Source organism: Sus scrofa, chromosome X (genome assembly GCF_000003025.6).
Source record: "Sus scrofa isolate TJ Tabasco breed Duroc chromosome X, Sscrofa11.1, whole genome shotgun sequence".
Classification (NCBI taxonomy): Eukaryota; Metazoa; Chordata; class Mammalia; order Artiodactyla; family Suidae; genus Sus; species Sus scrofa.
The window spans coordinates 74,511,656-74,533,857 of record NC_010461.5 but is presented as its reverse complement, the minus strand read 5'-3'; the positions used below and the strand labels follow the sequence as shown (position 1 = coordinate 74,533,857).

General features: G+C 31.9%; 1 protein-coding gene across 10 annotated transcripts in view; it reads right to left on the bottom strand.

The window, feature by feature from the left end:
- The window catches only part of PCDH11X (protocadherin 11 X-linked), a 729,120-nt gene that overhangs the window by 658,073 nt on the left and 48,845 nt on the right, over window positions 1-22,202 (bottom strand). The window lies entirely within an intron of this gene.

Here is a 22,202-nt window from a genome sequence, read left to right as displayed (position 1 = left end):
TTATATGTTGATTTTGGATCCTGATATCTTAAACTAGTTTGATTTCAAGTACACAAAATTACCAATTCCAGTTCAGGTTAAGAAAAAATTACGGCTTTCTAATAACTTCATGTAATTACAAAAAACTTAATTTCATTTATGAGTGATATTTCTTCCTAAATTTAAAAATAAGCTTTGAGCTGGCATATTCAGCACAATAATTGGTGAAATAAGCAAGGTATTATTAAGCTCATCTGAGACTTTAGTTCTTTGTAGGGATTTGTAAAATCAAGGAAGAGAATGTTGGTTTTGGATATGAAATTCCCAAGAGAAATATTTTTGCTTTTGAAAAAAATGAATAAGGAATTTCCCCTGCCAAATTAAAAGCAATTTTTTGGCCTACTGCTCTGGGAAAGAATTAACTGAACCATTGTACTAAACTTTTTTGACATATGCATGTGCAAGACACCAACCACTTCATTGCCTATTGGAAGGTAATAAATAACACAGCACTTCCAGAGCTATAAATCTAGTACAGTTGCCCAGAAAATGCATACAGTGCCAGTAAGTACTAAAAATAGTTCCAAAGAGATTGGATTCTAAAACTGATTAAATAAAACCTGTTTACTCTGAAGATCGAGGAATGCTGGGGAAAGACTAAAAATTTATTTCTGAGCTTTACCACTGCTGATTCACCAAGAACCAACCTGACTTTAAAAAAAAAAGTTGTTTTTTTCTTTCTGTTGCTGACACACCTTTGGGTCAGTGAAACTCAAGGACATAGTTTCAAATGGATAAAACCACAGAGATATGTCTATTTTAGAAAAGAGTAGGAAAATAAATTTAGTATTCCCAATACAAATGTAATGGGTACTATAATAAATTTCCTTTAATTCCATTAAAAATTTTATTGGTTTGCTATAGGGTGCCTAGAACTACTGAAGAGAATAGCAACTGTTTCTGAAATATTCAGCTTTGTGATGTCATTTAGATTCTATGCACTATTTCCAAAACATTTCTTTTAGCTTTCATTTGTAGCACTGTCAAGGGAAATATAATAAAAATGGATTACAAGTAAAATGACCTGAGCCATTAGTCACACATTTGATGATAACTTTGAAATCACCAAGTCCTTACCTACTTTAAAGTTAAATTATGGAGAGTCATGTTTTTTTTAAGAAAATATCAACTCTCTTTGGAAGAAATGAATTTACAAGAAATCACTAATAGCATTGGCTTTCACTTTTGCAAAGCTATGCACAAGGTTTAGTATATACACATGTTTATTTTATCTATTTGATATTTACCAAAGACTATTTAGTAGAACAATGATATTTATAGCATATGGTTCTTTTTTTAAACGTTAGTCCCAAGAAAAGTAATTCCTAACGCTGCCTTATTTCCCCTCTATTTCATCAGATTTCAACACTAGGAACAGTGTGTTTGTTTTTTCTCTTTGACAAAGGAGTAGGTACTCAGGAAGGTCATTGAAAATGATAGCATCTTGATACTAACTTCTGTCTTCATATGTACTCCTCCCTTAATTCAGGATTTTTTTTTTGTGATACATGGTAAATACTATCGATTTCCTTTTTTATGACCATGTGTCCCTGTCATTATTCTGTGTCCTCCAACTGAGAGAATAATCAAACTACTTGATCATATTATTTGGAATAAGTATTCAGATTGAAAAAAATATTTTTAGCTATGCCAATGACATGTGAAAGTTCCATGCCCCTATAATGACAATGCACTGTCCCACAAGGGAACTCCCCAGATTGAAATGTTTTAAAGGGTTAACTTAAATTCATAATGTTATGGGTTGGAACAAAGGCAATTTAATTGAAGATATCAGGGTGGTTATATCCATGAGAACAGGTGGATGTTGAAACAAATCCATTCATCAGGTTTCCATTTTTTCAGTCTATTCTTCACTTAGTTTTGAAAAGCCAAATTTTCCACTTTCAGACAAAAAGGGAAAATCTTAAACAATTGACTAAATATGAGATATATATAAATGAAACAAAAGACATAATCTGATTGATTCTAACATCTCAGGAAGAAACAAATCATTTTTTACCAGCATGTATAATAATTCAGCATTCTCTTTCTTACTTGTTCCATTTCCTGCTAGCTCACTTTCTCTCTCTCTCTGTGCAGATTTTAACACTTGCAAAGACTAAGCATGCCTTACCATATTAAAAAATACTCTTCAATACTAGATAAATGTTTAAAATACAAATTGGACTTGATCCCAGAGATTTTAATGTTTTACATTTTATTTGAAAATATTTTAAGGAATACATTTTCAAGCATGTGATTTTAATCACTAACTGCTTTTAATTGAAAAGACTTGCAAAACAAATGAAATGTCACTCCTAATTGTTGTTAATCAGCTCTTTTTAGCAACTGCTTCTCTTGTGCTCAAGTTAGATTAGCTGGTTTCATAAGAAAACAAGAACACAGTATACTGAATCACTGAATACCAGTACTAGAAGGAACTTCAGATATCATCTAGCCTTCCTTCTTCTCCTTTTACAAAAAGGACAATGAGACTCAGTGAGATTAGGTGACTTGCTCATGATCACACAACTAGTTTACTGCAGAGCCAGATCTGAAAGCCAAGTCTCTTGATTTTGAGTTCAATAGTTTTAACTATGGTTAACTCTGAAAAGGGAGGCCTTACTGATGCTGGCAAGAATTCTTGTACTATGGAGAGTTCTTGGACATGAGATAATCATCAGGTAATCATTATCCAAAAAAGAGCAAAACAAAACAAACAAAACTGTTCCTTAATCCACTTTGAGCCTCTGACAAAGAGTTTTCTTCTTTGTTCCCTTCAAATCTATTTTACCACCCTAAGGAGTAATATTTACTGAAAAAAGAAAGCAAAGAAATACCTTCTAAAATATAAAAAGTTACATTATTTCTATACATAAAGAAGGGTCAGATTCTCAAAATGGCATTCATCAATACTTTTTTTTACATTTTTATTTTTTTAATAAAATGATTTTTATTTTTATCCATTATAGCTGGTTTACAGTATTCTGTCAATTTTATACTGTACAGCATGGTAACACAGTTACATATACATGACTTCCCATGTGGCTCACATCATCATTACTTTTTTAAAATAATCAATATAAATCTTCTATATTTCATGGAATATTTTCTTAAATTTCTCTTTTAAAAAATAGTAAAAAACACTTTCTGGAAGACAATCCAAAAGCTTTTTACGTTGCTACATACTTCACTTGAACTATTGTTTAAAATAAATAAGGTAAAGACCTTATGGTTAACTTTAATTAAAATTCATGATTATGTCAAACCATATCAAAAGTTTAGTCATCAAAAAATGGAAATATGATCTTTTACTAATAGAAACTCTTGCAAACCTGGTTGCTTATCAGGAAGATAAAATTCAAGATGCTTCTGGTCCAATATGTCAGAGAAAACATCAGGTAAAAACAGTCAGTACATAAGGTAAGTCTGGGGGTCAGGAAAGATACTGTTAGAAAATCTAAGGTCTTATGAACACATTTTATCTTTTAAGTCTCAGAGCTTCTTGAGTGGTTATAACTCTGATTGGTTTTACCCTCTGAACTGTGAAAAGTTCTAAATCAATTTCTGTTGGACTTAATCTTCAAAGCCTAGAAATCCAAAAAGGGATTTCAGTTGCTACACCATATGGGAAGGCCATGTCTTCTGTGTGTCAGGATATCTGAATATTGATTAAACAAATGTCGTAATAAAGATGGTGGCAACTTTTCTTGAGAGAAGTTAAGTCAATGACAAAGTTGCCCATGAATTACATGCTCTTGAAAATGGGTAAACATTGCAAGAATAAATCAACTCCTTTGCTCTCTGACCTATGCTTTTCTGTTTTAATTTAAGGACAAGAGGAACTCATGCACATTTGCCTAAGTGTTTTTATGATTTCTGTTTTCGAAGGAAGAACCACGTCTTCTGAGATCATTTCTGATTCTTCATTATTGCCCATGTTTTCATGAAGAAACGTGAAGCCCAGATCGCTGACATTAAGCAATTCATGGGTACCATTTTTATATCATCAAATAAGTGATCATCATCATAAAATTCATTGTTTTCATCACCAGCAGTATCATCATTATTGCTATTATCGTCATTATAGTCATCATTATCATGATTTTTGTAGTAATTTTCCTTCTCTGAAGGCACTACCTTTTCCGAACAACTGACACGAACAGTCCCATAGGCCAAAACAGGTATCTTTTACATAAAAACAGAAGGAACCAACAAAGTCAAAATTAATTTTAATATCTATTCACTTTGAAAGCTAAACTACATAAGCTAGTGCTAACTAAATGAGTAATTAGCATAGTAGGTGACAAAAATACTTTTTTGCTGCTACCTTCCAATAAAAAAAAAAAAATCATGACTTCTTAAAGTAGCTTCTTGGTGTGAAAAAAGCCATCAGTGTTCTATAAGCCTAACTATGTTTATATATTGAAGGAGCCTTAACCTACTCAAATTTACTAGATGTATTTAATATCAGCAAATACTATACCCCATGGCACTTATTCCAGGGCTGATTTAAATTATGTATGGGATCATTTTGAATTAGGAAAGACCATGGTATTTTTCAGACTACTAGTAATTATTTTTCCCTCAAGTGCACTGAATCACACTTTTTAATTAGAGCATCAATACCCTATAAAATTTAACTCCATCTAGAGAATAGTAATGTTTATAAAAGTCTCCAAAATTAAGGTGATGCCTTGAAAAGCAGAACTAGTATTTTTATGCTGCAACATCTAACAACTATGTCAATCAAGCAAGCATCTGAAAATTCCAGCCTTATTATGTTAATTAGTTCTTTACAGACACAGCCAATGACAAACTTAATGAAATTGGTCCCCGTTTTACACATTAAAGCATAGACATTTTTGGAGTTCCCTTGTGGTACAATGGATTAAGTACTGGGTGTTGTCATTGCAGCGGCCCCAGTCACTGCTGTGGCACAGGTTTGATCCCTGGCCTGGGAACTTCCACATGCCAGGGGGTACAGCTATTAATTAACTAATTAACTAATTAAGCATAGATATTTTCAATGATGAATATAGCAGTCTAGATAAAATTATTATAGACATTAGGTTAAAATATATTTTTATGTCCCACAATACTAAAAGAAAAGAATAATAAAACTGAAGCTCTAAGAATATTTGACCATAAATAAATCCATTAGTAAAACATTGGCTTAATAAATGCTTCTTTTAATAAGATAGTCATATTAGTGCTATCATGCAACAATGAAGACTGTGTTCCATTCATATACTGTGTCTTCAATCAGTTCTTAATTTGTCTAATACTAGAAAAATGTTAATTTTTAGCATTTCTTATCCTTAATGATAACAATTTTTTTCAAAGCTTACTATTTTAACTGTAATAAGTTTAAGTATTTTAACTAATAGTTCTTATATGACCATGAAATCAAGTCAGAAAAATAATGTTTTACTAATGAAAAGAATAAATTTACTTTACTAGCTGAGCTCCTATAATTTATAACATTTTGCAAACATACTCATACATATTAATTTTATCCTTCTAATTTTTATTCTGATTAGAAATTCAGTTGGTAAAGTACTCAAACATTTGTTTAATATAAAATTCAATTTATAAAGTGAGATTTTGTTAGGGCTGATAATAAATGTGTTTTCTTGATATATAATAAAACAATAAATAAATAGTGAAATACCTTTGTGTAATTAATGAATTTTTACCACTTGAAATTAGAACACCATCTCTCACGCTACTTTGCTTCCCCTTAAGTTATATACATAAGAAAGTAACTTCTACATTGAAAATTAATTATAACATTTTACAAATTATAAAAAGCACTATTATTTCATAAAAGCTCTATCAAAGGTGCTAACACTTTTTTGTGTGCTAATACTTTCCCACTTATGAATCCTAAGGTTTAAGAAACTGTTAAAATTGCATTTACTGTTTAAACATCTATGAAGTATTTTCTCATCTGGAAGTACTCATCATTTGAAGGTTTGGGGAAGTGTTCCAAACCATGATATGTCCTTGGAGTTACAAAAAGGGACAAAATCTACTCCTACCACACTACAACATGCAAGGATGGGCTAAAGCTGTAATTCTCTGCTGAGGAAATTTTACCCCATCCCACTCCACCCTGACACATACAGGGGATGTTTAGCAAACTTTGGAAATATTTTAGGTTGTCACATCTAGTCAGGAGGGTGCTACTGGGACCTAGAGTGTAGAGGCCAGGTATACTAATAATCCTCATACAATGCACAGGACACCCCGTACTGTCCTACCCTACCTCACAAGAAAGAATTTTCTATCTCTAAATGTCAATAGTATCAAGGTCAAGAAACCCTGGGCCAACACTTTGAGAATTACAATGCTAAAAGAAAAAGACTAAATTGTGTCCAAATACAAGGTTTTACTCTGAAATATGTGTAATTACAATTATATTTGTAGGGTCTAGCAAATAAATAATCAGGAGAGCCTCAGAAATATAAATGGAAAGAAATTAATTACATTTGGTCATTAGAATCATTTGTACAACCATCACTTTTCTATGACAGTAAGCTGAATAGAAACATATTTTTGTATAGGCTATCCCTGTCTTGTGGTTAATTATACTATCAAAAACCCTAATGTCACCACTAATACCTAATTTTATGAAAGTGCAAATGATTTAAAATGTTTCTAAGAGGAGAAGCTTTTGACTTTGATTATTTGCATGCTAAGCCAGAATAGCAGCAAACTTATTTCTCTTTGTGACCAATGGATGTACTATTTAAAAGTTCCAAGGTTTATACAATAGCTTCAAATTACAGGTGGTAAAAATCAATACACTTTTAAAATACAATGCTTGAAATTAAGCGAATCCAACTAGTGTCTAATGATCAGATCATCTAGCTATAGAACCGGAGAAATCTGATATTTGATTATCAACTATTTTTTTTTTAATTTTTTTACTGCCATACCTGTAGCATATAGAAATTCCCAGGCTAGGGTCACATTGGAGCTGGAGCTGCAGGTCTACACCACAGCCGCGGCAACGCCGGATCCAAGCCGCATCTATGCCGCAGCTTGTGGCAATGCTGGATTCCGAGCCCATTGAGTGAAGCCAGGGATCGAACCCACATCCTAACAGAAATTAGTTGGGTTCTTAACCCACTCACTCACAACAGGAATTCCAACCAAGTAAAATTTTAAAATCAGGTTTTGATTCAGGTTCTAAGACATATTGGCATTCAATTAGAGCTAAATCTATAGATAACAAAGAAAAACTGAACATATGGAAAATATTATATATACATAGAAGACATTATTTATCTGATATGGATAAATGTGTAACTATTGCACATTTATATTAATTTAAATCTAATACTGTTTATTATTTTTCAATGAAAATTATACATATATTTGATCTGTGACAATATCATGAAAGATCAAAGTGGTTTAAATTTCTAGGTTTTTATAGATTTTTTCATAATACTATGATCTAATTCTTAGAGTTACATGCACTGCTTAGTGATTTATTAATGTACAGTCAATAAACATATGCTTATGACAAAATATAAGAAATTTTTCACACCTCAATATATATCTTAATTAATTTGCATCATATTGAGTAATAATGGATAACCCAATGAACAGTACAGGAAAAGATGAGGGCATGACAGCAGAATTATCACTGTTTTCAGTCTACCAGAAAGCTGCTCTAGTTTATCCTTTATTTATTATAATAATGCTTTCCCCTTATTCTACTAAAAGAGCTATCATAAATGTCAAAGATATGACAATTCGTGACAGTTAAGGATTATAAAATAAATATTCCAAAATATAAAGTTAGTAGAAAGGAATTTTTAGTATAATCCTCTTTTGAATTGGGGCATTTTAGTGGTTTCACTTCCCTTTAAAGACTTACATTAAATAAAGTTTACCAATTAAGGTCATAAATAAGCAAAGGTATTTTCAGTCCTCATGCAGCAACAAGTCTTAGTTTAAAAGGGTGGGATGAGAAGACAAAAAGAAGTACAATTTAACTGTAATATGAAAATACTATATATTTGGAAAGTCACAGGTCTTGATAATATTTTTAGAATAAAATAGTCTTAAAATAGAGTTCTAAACTATAATGCCTATGAGTACTATCTGGAGCATTAATAGGTTACTTTATTTTATTTATTTTATTTATTTATTTATTTATTTATTTATTTATTTATTTTGTCTTTTTTGTTGTTGTTGCTATTTCTTGGGCGGCTCCCGCGGCATATGGAGGTTCCCAGGCTAGGGGTCGAATCGGAGCTGTAGCCACCGGCCTACGCCAGAGCCACAGCAACGCGGGATCCGAGCCGCGTCTGCAACCTACACCACAGCTCACGGCAACGCCAGATCGTTAACCCACTGAGCAAGGGCAGGGACCGAACCCGCAACCTCATGGTTCCTAGTCGGATTCGTTAACCACCGCGCCACGACGGGAACTCCTAATAGGTTACTTTGATTAAAAATGATAATTGGGCAATTTGGTAAAAATTGGAAAATTATTTTTTGGCGTGACTAAAAATTAATAAAGAGCTCATATGTCAAAGCCCTTATATATATTTCCCCTCTGGAAATCAAAGCAGAACATAAACTTGTAAGTATCTACAGCCTCTGTATGTTTTCACAACCTCAGTAAACAAATAGCTAGAAGAAAAAAATGTTTTAAAGAAACTTACAACTACCAAAAAATCTTCAAAGGGAATGTAGCTAAACCAAAAAAAAAAAAAAAAAAAAAAAAGTTAAAAGAGGAAATTCTTTATCAATGATGCCCAATACATTGAGGTTTGTGGCACCTACAAAGTTTGAAATTCCCTTTAAAAATTTCTGCTGTTCTAAATAAGCACACCAATTTGCTTTGACCTATCTTCTTAGAAGAGAGAATATGCTGTTCCTTGTAAAATATTCTATATGTAATAAAAACCAAGGACAAGGGTGCTAAACACTGATCTGAGCTAAAGAGGAGAGTATACTAATAACATGGCAAAAGGTCTAATGGACACGTGAGTTTATCCAATCCCATGAATAATTCTGGAATGTAAAAAGGCTTTCTGGGAGTCTCCTCTTTTTTAATTGAAGTACAGTTGATTTACAATATTGCATTAGTTTCAGCTGTACAGTCTGGGAGTCTTGATACACTTTTGCTGAGGTAGAAAAATTTTAGGAAGTATTTTTAAAGTATCTTGAAGAAAAATAAAATGTAATGGGAATATGATTCACTCAGATTTGATTAACTACAGAATAACAAAGTACTGGTTATAGTTCAGAATGAATAACTTAGAGAATTATGATCAATTATACTCATGCACATAAAGACATGCACAAGATGCCTCAGTATTAAAGCGGTGCTCAGGTGATTGACTTTGAAGTTATGTTTTGACTATTAAACTCTAATTTAATGTAATCACAATTTTTCAAAAATTTGACAACACTGGAATATGTATTTTTGAAATATAGTAACACTCTATCGATAGTAGACAGGTAAACATTTAATAAATACTGTTTTTAACTTCTGAAAAAAGACGTTCTTCTCTGATCAAAATCATTTGTGATTTGGTAAACTGCCAAGGGGTGGAAGAAGAACACTTAATTAACATAAAGTTAAGGAATTAATAATTAATCAATTTGCGTTTTAAAACATCATTATTCTAAAATCAAATGTATACTATTAAACCACTGTATTTTTTAACTAACTGAACTCTTACACCATGTTTTGTTTTTAACTTCATTTTTATTATCATCAGAATTATTTAGCTTTGTAGCAACTGCTGCTAACTCTATTAACTAGATATTTGAATATAATTCAATTATTTTTTATTAGTGACTATGCTAAAATATTCAGCCAATCTCTAGGAATTAAAGAGAGGTTTCAAAATAAACATACTTGAAATGTGTTTACTAGTTCATTGAATAACTTCGCTTTTCATGGATAATGTCATATAAAAATCAGTAATCCTGATATGTGCAAATGAATTTTAAAATAAAATTCTACATCACATCTGGTTTAATGACTCAATCTGTATAGAACAGTCTAGGATTAAACTTTAAATGTATCGGAGTTCCCATCATGGCTTAGTGGTTAATGAATCCAACTAGGAACCATGAGGTTGCAGGTTCGATCCCTGGCCTTGCTCAGTGGGTTAAGGATCCCGCTTTGCCGTGAGCTGTGGTGTAGGTTGCAGATGCAGCTGTGGCTCTGGCGTAGGCCGGCGGCTACAGCTCCGTTTTGACCCCTAGCCTGGGAACCTCCATATGCCACGGGAGCGGCCCATGAAAAGGCAAAAAGACAAAAAAAAAAAAAAAATTTTAAATGTATCTTTAGAAAAATGATTAGCTGGACTAGAATCATATAGAGGCACTCTCAAGTCACCATCAGAATATACTTGATATATTTACTATATAATATATAGTTATCCTATATATAATAAAATTTTCTGATGGTGACAAGTTCCCATATTTATATATTTAAAAATATGTATATCTAATACATATATGTATAATCTTCAAAACCCTGACTGAAATCCAGGCAAACTGATGAAGAAAACCAAAGCATATGATGCAAAAATAATTAAATGATTATTGGTGACATCATGTTTTTTTAATGTTAGTGAGTGGAGAAACAGCAACATAGTACAATTTGATAGTGCATTCATAGTATCAGTTACTCTCAAATCAGTAAAATAAAGGTAAATATAAACTATTCTGTTAAAATTATTTATGAAGACTATTCCATGCTAATAAAATCACTATTCCTCTCCTAGAAAAACCACTCAAGGTTCTTATCTACAACTTTATTCTTAGTTTGAAGAGAACTGCAAGAGTCAGAAAGAGAAGGACAAATACCATATGATATCACTTATATCTGGAATCTAATAAACATACAAATGCACCTTTCTACAGAAAAGAAACTCATGAACTTGAAAAACAGACTTGTGGTTGCCAAGGCAGACAGGGAGGGAGTGGGATGGACTAAGTTCGGGGTTAGTACATGCAAACTATTGCATTTGGAGTGGATAATCAATGAGATCTGCTGTATAGCACAGGAAACTATATCTAGTCACTTGTGATGTAACATGATGGGGAATAATGTGAGAAAAATAATATATATATATTCTTTTACATGTATATTCTTTTATATATATATATATTCTGGGTCACTTTGCTGTACAGCAGAAATTGACAGAACATTGTAAATCAAGTATAAGAGAAAAATAAAAATCTTAAAAAAAAAAGAAGTGCTGGAGGTTTTCTAACTCATTAACTATTTAGGCTATACTCAAATGGCCCCTAGATAAATAGCTATTTAATGAAAACTGTAGAAAAGGAGAAATGGGATAACATTTAACTTAAAACCTTGTTTAGAACCATGGCCAGAAGTCTAAGCCCTCCTAATTTTTATGAGTGAAAGCTTGGAAGCAAAGATCAGATAGTGTTCATATAGTTGAATAATGATTAAGGACATCTTATGTCCAAAATAAAAGAATTTTTAATACAGTTACATCTGTTTTCCATGCCATTCTCTTGCCTATTTAGCTTTAACGAACACTATGTGAGATGAATAATGTCAGCTCAGAAAAGGATTCATCCTATATAAATTTTAGGATAGCATATGCTGCCAGATAATTCTTCACAAGCTAATCTTATGCCAGTTGAGCTAACTCAGAATTGTTCACCTGAGAATGTTCAGCTAAAATAAGTGGAGAATCCAGTTTGAGTATGTGCAAGTACTAGTTTACTTCACTGATGTTATGCAGGAAGTGGCAGCTCTCTGGCTCAAGGTTTTTCAGACCTTCAGGAAGACGTGGAAACATAAAATGGCAAAGAAGAAATTAATCTAGGTATTTTGGGTTTTCTGCATTGTGAATATATATCCTGTTGTCCCTGTTTAATTATTGAGTAACACCTTTCACTTTCAAAATTGTCCTTATTTGGAGGATAAATTATGTGGTTACTCTCATTTTATATACAATGAAAATAGTTAAGAGAAAATCAGATGAGGAAAAAGTAGAGGTAAAAAAAATACACAAAAAGATATACAGAAAGAACTCAATGATAATTCTTTTAATCTACAATTTGTCCACTGTCTCTGTGGAAATCATTTGAGAAAACAACACTTGAAATTACTACAAATATTGCCTAAGAAATAATCAAAATAAGCAGCCATCTTTTAAAGCAACTACTAATAACTGCAACTAGGTCAGCAGATCCAATTATTTGTGAAATGGAAATTGCTAAACGTGTGAAAGCACAGAGTTATGCAGTCAATTATTTGTGGAGAAGAAAACAATGAGAAAATCTTTCAATATCACACTAACAAAATACAAAAGCTATTGTTAGTAAAAAGAATTGTCATTAATTCAGTGTGGCAATGCACTGTAAATATGGGTAAATCAACTATCACTAACTCATTGGAGCAATCAAGTTTAAGAAAGCTTAACAGCTGCAGCACATGAAACAATTGCCAATAAACTGTGTAGCAAAGAATGAAGTTATGTAAGGCAATAGTTTATGTTCACTTTCAGCTGTATCTAATTAATAAACTATACCTTAAAATGGGGAAAAAACACAAAAATAATTGCTTTGCCAAATTCCACAGTTGTCTGCTAATATCAGGATGTTATTTGGTAAAATGCTATTTTTATATTAATCAATACCCAAATAAGGCTAGGCACTAATTTTTGGGGTATGTAGAAGATTATCCCAGATAGGAGTCAATTTTTTTTTTTGCCTCAAACCTTTAACAGTTCAGATTATAGAAGACCAGATATATTTAAAGTCAAGCATCAAACAAATGAAATTTTTAATTACTTTAAATTACTTAAATTCGCCATAGTATGGTTATATTTATGTAGCCAAATACAGCTCAAGAAGTCATGTCTGTTAGATAGCAAAGAAATCATATTTCTAAGAGTTAAAGAGATTAAACTCTCAGTTTTATTAATCTACCCATTTTGCATGTAAACTGGTTTTCTAGGTGAGACCTCTAGCTTTATAAAAAAATCCATTCATTATAAGAGTTAGTTATTTGATTTTAAGCATTATTTGAAGGACTAAGGCAAAACTCTAGACAGTTACATGTGCCTGAGAACTCAAGATGGGTTTTCTGGAGAGAATAGATTTCAGAGTAATGTCTAGAATCCTAAAAGCTACAGATGGATAAACTAGTTCAGCCTAAATAGAAGCCAGACAACAATGTTCCAACTAAGTGCCATATATACCAGCCCCAATGAGGAAATTCTCACTTTTTCAGTCCCACGAGTTTAGGGGCATTCTAGTTAAAGGTGCATTCTCATACAGTGGCTTCCAAAGGCTTAAAAATAAGATGAGTCATTGCTACTACTTCAACTTAATTGGAATCTAGGATAATGATGTATTTTAAGGGATGATATGATGTTAAAGGAAATGATAGGGCTATCTGTAGCTGATCCTTTAGGAATCACTTTCCTCGCAGTAAAATTAAAGGTCTGAATTGCCTCCTGAAACTCACAAAATCTGTTAAATATTTAAGTCCTCAGAGAAAAATCAGAGTGATACCACTAAATCAAGAATATAATAATCGACGTCAGAGTCTTACCTTTTTGTGTATTCAACCAACCTAAGTAGCCTTCATTTTATATCTATTTATTTATTTATTGAAAGGAGTTGAATATCTGAGGTAATTGAATATTCATTAGTTTGTAACTAAACGTGATATTTTCCAGGTTTTTGTTAGCTACATGCACTCTCATATTCATTCATACAATCATTCAGAGACTTCAATAAAGCACTATGTTCAACTAAAAGTAATAAAGTTCTAAACTGCTTTATTTATAATCCATTAATTTTCTTATTTATGCATCCCTGGATTGTCTAGAGCATCACTTTGTTCTTCTGTTAACTATTTACTTAATTATTTTCCTTACTGACAGCAAAATTCTTCTTGACCCTGACTAAGCCATTTTAAATCAATGTTTCTAAGTAAACTCTCGTCCTCAGAGAATATAATGGCCATCTTCATAAGCCAGGAAAACATACTAGTATCCATGAAAGGCTAATTCTAGCATATCTCCTGCAAGAAAAATGATATTTAAAACTTATTTAGGAGTTCCCATAGTGGCTCAGTGGCTAATGAACCTGACTAGTATTCATGAGGATGCGGGTTCGATCACTGATGTGTTAAGGATCTGGCATTGCCATGAGCTGTGGTGTAGGTTGCAGAAATGGCTCGGATCCCATGTTGCCATGGCTGTGGCATAGGCCAGCAGCTACAGCTCCAATTCAATCTCTAGCCTGGGAACCTCCATATGCCATGGGTGCAGCCCTAAATAGACAAAAGACCAAAAATAAATAAATAAATAAATAAATAAAGCCTATTTAATTTAGCATGATTAAAAACTCTAAAATTCAAAATTTTTATTACATATCTCTCCTACAGAATCCACTGCAAAAAGACAATCGCTATTGACTCACGAGGAAAAAAAAGAGGAAAATAGAAAGAAAAAATTTCAGTGTGCAAAAAAGAAAAGACAAGATAGGACATCTTATTTTTTAAAATGGCGTATGAATGAGATGTAAATAAAGCAATTGCAGATGGTAGAAGCTGTATATGAGAAAGTATTCACATTAGCAGTATCATAGTCATATGGAGGGCCAGGAGGATGGAAAGACTAATGAAGAGAAGGAAACATTTGATCCAAGAGACAAGTTAAAGAAGGTAAGTTGAAGTTTGTTTTAAATTGAACTAGGTCCAGAAATAAATGCAGAACCAGTGCATTGATTGAGAAAGAAAGAATGTTGTCATATTTTTCTCTGCATACATATATAACATATATATGAAAAGTTTAGGTTGTAAAATAAGCTTTTTAAAGAGCATAAAGCATAATTTCAGAAAAACTGGGGAAGACTATAATTAATCTTAAATTATAGAGCAAAACCAATAACTATTGTTTATAGAACAGTTTAAGGCACTAAGCAAATTTTATATTTTTCTTATTTCATTAATTTTATAATATCCCTGTCTGCTGGATAAGGACAATTTTAATTTTTCCATTGTATAGGAGGGAAACTGGAATCATAGATAACATGTTTGAGAATTAAGGTAATAGAAAGACTCATGGAATTAACTCACAGGAATTAACATTTTCATCAAAAAGACTATTTCCAGGAGTTCCTGCTGTGACTCAGTGGGAACGAACCCAACTAGTATCCATGAGGATTCAGGTTAGACCCTTGGCCTCACTCAGCAGGTTAAGGGGTGTGTTGAGCTGTGGCATAGGCCAGTAGCTACAGCAGTGCTGATTTGACCCCTAGCCTGGGAACTTCCATATGCTGTGTGTGAAGCCCTAAAAAAAAAAGACAAAAAGTAAATAAAAAGATTTTATTTGCAGTCTCAAAACTGTTTTGCAGATAAACACTGGCAGAAAGCATCACTGCCATACTTGCAGATCTTCTAAAAAATAAAATGTCATAAATTAATGAAGGTGCTAAATAAAAATCTACTAAAAGTAGACTGGGAAATTTTAACTTTTCTGAAACTGTGAAGATTTGCTTAATGTCAGAATGAGCAATTTAAAATAAAATGTATTTTAAATGTAATAAATATGCTTTCTTCCTTACTATCGTTAATGTAGAAATATATTCCCCATAATGCCGTAATGTCCCTAATAAAGCTCCTTGGTCACAGTGACTATTTTTCAAACGTATTTTATCCCTCAAGATTTTGTACACTGGGCACTAAGTAAGTATATGTTAAATTAGATGACAGGAATTAGACTAAGAAAATATTTAGTACAACAATATTCCACTTTTTAGAGCTATACTTCATTCTGTTGGAAAGGCTTCAAACAATTAAATTCCATATTCAAAATAAGCAAAAGGATCAGAAATGTTCATGAGAATATCCTCCATAAAATAAAACTCCTGAGTAAAAGAGATCTCAAGGACGAATGTAAATTAGGTTAGATAACCCAAAATTTCATCTTATATATTCAACTTTTAAAACTCCTTCTCTTGTTGAATAAAACAAAGTTTAAAATTACTTTTTTCAAAATTCTTGTATTTGTATTTCCTATTATGTAACTTTGTACTACTTTTCTTAGTTTACCTGCAAGTTTACAGACGTCTACACACAGTGATTAAGATTTAATACCACTAATGAACAGATAAAGAATATGTGGTACATATGTACACATACTGGACTATAGCTAGAATATTACTCAGCCATAAAAAGAATGAAATAATGCCATTTGCAGCAACATGGATGGACCTAGAGACTCTCATACTAAGTGAACTTTAAGTCAGAAAGAGAAAGACAAATACCATACATAGATATCACTTATATCTGGGATCTAATAGACAGCACAAATGAACATTTCCACAGAAAGAAAATCATGGACTTGGAGAATAGACTTGTGGTTTCCAAGAGAGAGGGGTATGGAGTGAGATGGACTGAGAATTTGGGATTAATAGATGCAAACTATTGCCTTTGGAATGGATTAGCAATGAGATCCTGCTGTGTAGCACTGGGAACTATGTCTAATCACTTATAATGGAGCATGATAATGTGCGAAAATAGAATGTGTACATGTATGTGTAACTGGGTCACCATGCTGTACAGTAGAAAAAAATTGTATTGGGGAAATAACTACTAAAAAATAATAATAATAAAACAAAACAAAACGTATAATACCACTAAACATTTTAAAGGAGAGAAATAGGTTTCTTATGACTGATAATCTAGAATTACATCTTATATTTCACAACAAATGAAAAGTATATGGATGACTATAGTTTTATTGTTTTAGTTACTAAAAGACATATTTCTGTTTGCATACACTTGGATATTATATTTTGATGCATTGAGCTCTCTAGTAATGAACATTTAACTTTTATGGATAAAATACATTGTCACATAATTGCAGAATAATGTTGGTGGAGATTTTTAATTTCTGCAAGCAAAAGAGCAATACATAAAGAACATTTCAAAAATAGTTACTTAAGCACTATGTCATAATTACATTGAACCTAATACTTTACTTCCTCTGGCACCTTCTACCGGCATTCAGAAGCTAAAAGACACTTAGACAAAGATATACTGAAATTTAATTTGTGGTCAAAGCAATTTATTTGATCTATTATGCTATTGAATTACTCACACATTTTTATTGAGTTATGAAGATGACTGTTAACTAATAAATGCAAAGAGAGCATTTATGGCATTTGATTTTGAAATGAGAATTATCTTTCATACGAAATTTACATTTTTGCTAAAGAATAATTTATTCAAAATTGGTCCAAATTCACACAAAAGCATAATGCTATATAAATTATTTTACTGCTCAAATTAAATCAAAATAAGAAATTTCCCCCAAAATGACCTTATTGCTTTATCATCACTTCTGAAGAAGTTATTACCTTTGGTACAAAAATTTTACTGATCCATCAATTTTTTTGGTCTAAGATTCAATGAAAGATCATACTTCAGAGTGTTGTTATATAGTCAGTATATAGTGGTGTAGACAAAAAGAATAATTTATGCTGAACTAACTACCCACATTGGAACAAACATTCATTATCTTAGATTATTAGTATTGATCAGAATTATGAGAGCCAAGTAGATCTGTATAGCCATACCTCATGTTTTCATTAAAGAGTCCTATACCAAAGAATTTTGTCTTGTATAAATGTATATTTATTTAGCTTTTAAGTAATTCCCTTTGGCAGACACAAAATTAAACATCAAATTGTTTTTTATTTAGAGAGAGTGAATAATGGAATAACAACAGATGAAATAAACCTGTAACTAATTTTAATTGACATAAAATTTAGACATTTCTTATAGTTATCATCAGGTCAAAGGGCAGAATGTGAGTAAATTAATCAAACTTGGGGACACATTTGCTGTTCAGAATCTCATTTTATAAATTCTAGAATTGAGCTATCTGAAATGTCCTACATATATGTGGTTTATGTGGAACTATTAATAACGTGTATTTAATAAAAGGCATTAGTGGGCTATGAGTATTAACCAAGACTCTGATAATAGCAATGAAATCAAAAGTTACTTAATCCTATTAGTGTCACACTCTCATTTTAATAAGACCTGACAGCATTAATAAAGATCCGTTCATGAAGAGAGTGAGCCTCATGTTGTCATTTTTCCCTACTGGATGTGCACTTTGATAACCTTCCGCTTTCAGGGACCTAATGGTCATTAGCATTTGATTGTCATCTCTTTTGCTTTTTAGCACAGATCAAAAATGTTAATCTGCACGTCATGGAATTCAGATAATATAAAATGAAGTTATCTTAAAGCCGAAAGGATGGACTTCCAAATAATACTTTATTTTATAGTTGGAAAAATGGAGGAAATCTCTATATTCAAACTTTATCTCCAAAATATATTATTTGATGTCTCATTCTTGGCAATTTAGTATTCAAGATTACTAAATATAATGGTAGATAAGTTTTTCACAATTTGAATTTTCTAATCCCAGATTTTAAAGAAAATCTAAATCTAATCTTAGTTTCTTAAGTAAATCCAAGCTCTTGATCAACAGGGAAGATGTTTGGTTCTCATTTATTCCATATATAGTTGTGAGTCTTGGCCAATCACATCCACCCAGTTTATTTAGTTTTAAAAGTAAAGACCAAATGTATCTTATTTTAAATAAAATAGAAACAAGGGCCCAAACCTTGATGATGTGAAAAGACTCCTCAAGACTGAATTTTTTTTGAAGTGGATGGAAAGATGAGGATGCTTTATGAGATGGGCAAAAATGTGTTGAAGGCTTTGCGTGGGGTCACCAGTCTGAAAAAAACTTGATCTTCATGATGCTCTGCCAGCACAGTCAACTTTTGAAACATTGTCACCCCTGCCTCGAGGGGCCCAATCAACACACTGTCACTGGGCTAGTATAGAAATACTACTGTTGATACATGTGAGGGAAGAGGAAAATCTGAAGCAGAAAATGAAGATATATGTAGCATCATTACACAAACTAATTTCCCCTGAGTTCCAACCATGGGAAGAAGTAGGTCCCTGTGGTTTGTATCCATATCCTGAGTCAGACTAGGTGCTTGAAGTATATTTCTATTTGTGAAAATACTGGCTTCCCTGACAAGTCTTTGAATATGAAAAAAAGCTTTATAAATAACAGGACATCAGAATAATACAATGGAATTTAAAGAAATACTGTAATTTCCTACTCCTGGACAACAACTCTATCAAATACTACAAGGACTTAATTGTATATATACAGATGCAGATAATTATATATATATATATATATGTTACACACTGTGTACATTTGTATGTATAGTGTATACATTGTATATAATATATATTTTATAAGATATATAAAATGACATATATACATCTATGTGTGTGTCTATATAGAATATATATGGATATAAATCTTTAGCATAAGTAGTTCAAATTAAGGGAAATGATATCAAAATATCATGGGGAATTCTCATTATTATATGTCTTTACTTGAAACAGGGAAAAGAGGTTTCACTTCTAGATTTTAAGTGACAGTTCACATCAGAAACTTTTATAGATGAATCATTTTTTTCTTTAGAGTAACCTAATTTTTCAAAAAATTGAAAATTAACCTTGCCAAGGTCACATAAATAAGTTTTATTTTAACATAATTTTCTTTTTACAAAGCAGAATCACTTGGTGATCATGTTATTCATTTCTCACTTTCTTTTTCTTTTTTTCTTCTTCCTTCCTGTTAAGTCATGAACTTGCTATGATCTACCCCAAAGGTTTGTCTGCCTGCCTTTCTGTGTATCAATCAAATCTAAGAGTCAGAAGACCTTATTCTGGTTCCCAGTTCTATAATTTACTGGTCATATGATCATAAATGAAATAAATTATTACTCTTTCTGACTCCTATATATTTTTCCATTTTAAATACTTAAAATGTGGGATAATAATGCTTTCCATGTTTATGTCAAGGCACACCTTATATCATAAAAATGCATAAATTAAATAAAAAATCTATTAAAGTTTTGAAGATTAATACTGTAAATTTTGTCTTATGCTACTTTTTATTATATACATTTTGATATATTTATCAAATGCTTTTATTATAAGGTAATTATCTTAAGTCAGTTAACATAGAATTGTCAATAGCAAGAACATTTCATGTGTAAATTGACCTAATTTTTCCTAGAATTTTTCTCTATATCATCCCTTTGTTATCTGAACTTTTCATATAAATTTTATATTTCCTTAGTTAAGATAAAGTGTGATTTTGCTAGTTTTGTCTATTCAACAAAAATAGAATAATATTAATGAAATTCTCATCTTATTCTACAGGACTGAGGGCCTTTACATTATTATGGTTGGCCTACTTATTTTCAAATTAACATTTATTAAAGTTTATGGATGAATCATAACATATTTCTTTTCTTTCTTTTTATTTAAACTCCCTATCCACCCCCCCCCCCCACCAAGCGAACGTACCACCTTCATGCATGATAAGACCTTCTTGTAAGTCAAAGGGCACTCAGTTAACCCATGTCATGACCTTCTGAAAGCCCAGGGCTATGCTTTGTGTTTCATACTCATTATTTTTAACAAGCGGTCAGGACAGTATTTGCCCATGGGGCCATACAAATGCTCTAGTACTTTTAGGTACATCATATAGTTCACTTTTGGCTTATCACACACTCTAAAATAGGATGAAATTTTAGAGCATATCTATTTCTAAGACTCATCTAAGAACCTCTAGTGAGTCTGCCTTTATGTCACTTGCTGAAAATCTTTGAAAGAAGTTCAAATGAAAATAGATTTTAACGAACTGAAATTAAGCTAGTGGGTTTGTTTTATGTGAATTTGTTAAGCAGCTTTTAAGACAAATCAGAAATATCTTTAGTTAACATGCCCTGAGGGAGATATGACAAAATTATTCTTTGAGTAAAGCTTTGAATTTCAAAATAACATTTTTGTTAGGATGGTTGGGTGGAGAGACCCTATTACCACTTCCTGATTTAAATCTGTTAAGGTCCCATTTTGCTTTTAACCTGTCAATTTCCAATTTCCAAACAAACTTCTTCTTTGTTTAGGCTCTGCTCTCCAATACGGTAGCCACTTACCACATGTGGCTATTAAAATTAAGATTAAGAAAAATTAAACATTCAGTTCTAACCACATTTCAAGTACTGAACAGCTACATGTGGCCAGTAGCTACCATATTGGATACCACAGATTATAGAACTTCCTTCATCACTGCAGAAAGTTCTATTGGACAGTGTGTTTTTTCAGAGATAGTATCCACTCAGCTACACAACTTATTATTTAAAGTAATAAGCCTCACATTTCTATAAACAGTCGAATGTTTCAAAGCATCTCCAAAAATCTTCTATGCATCTACCCTGTACTTAGTGCTTATTCTTCCCAATTTATATCATCATCCTTATATTATGACTGAAGAAACTAAAAGTCAGCAAGATTAAGCTGGAGATGGCTTGTTAGTTGGTGGTAAGCACAAAGCTGTGATCCTTATCTTTCTGACTCCTGCATGTTTTTCCATTTCATTAGATAAGGAGTTTCCATTGCAGAGACGTTACCTAAAGATGCTAATTTAAAAATCAGCAATCCCTTTTCAGATTTTACTTTTTATATTCACACATAAATCTGCATTTCACTTGAAATCACTCAAAAGATCTGTAGAGTTTGATTTCTGAATGTATTTATAAACAAATATATCTTCACAACATATCAGCATCATCTAAGCAGTCTTCCAATATTGTTCATCCTCCAAGCTAAGACCTTCAGCTGATATACCTCACCATATCTTATTTATGCGTTCTTTGAACATTTTTAACATTAGTCACTATGATAATCATAATATGGTACTGAATAGTCAGAAAATGTTTATAAAACTTTGAAAATCCCTTGGCCATATCTGTACTATATCTGCACATTTGTTCTTTTACCATTTGCCAAGATCATTCAGGTACACTGTATTATTTCACTGTATTATTTCACAGCCAAATCAGAGTTTTCTACTACTCTATATACCATATAGGTAATCATCCATTCACTTGGTAAGTGCAGGCCCTCTGCACATATTTCAAAAAATACCAAATATTCCATCTATTCTTCCCTTTGTATTATCCACCCCAAGACCCAAATCATACCAGAATGGTTTCTTCAGGTTAACTGA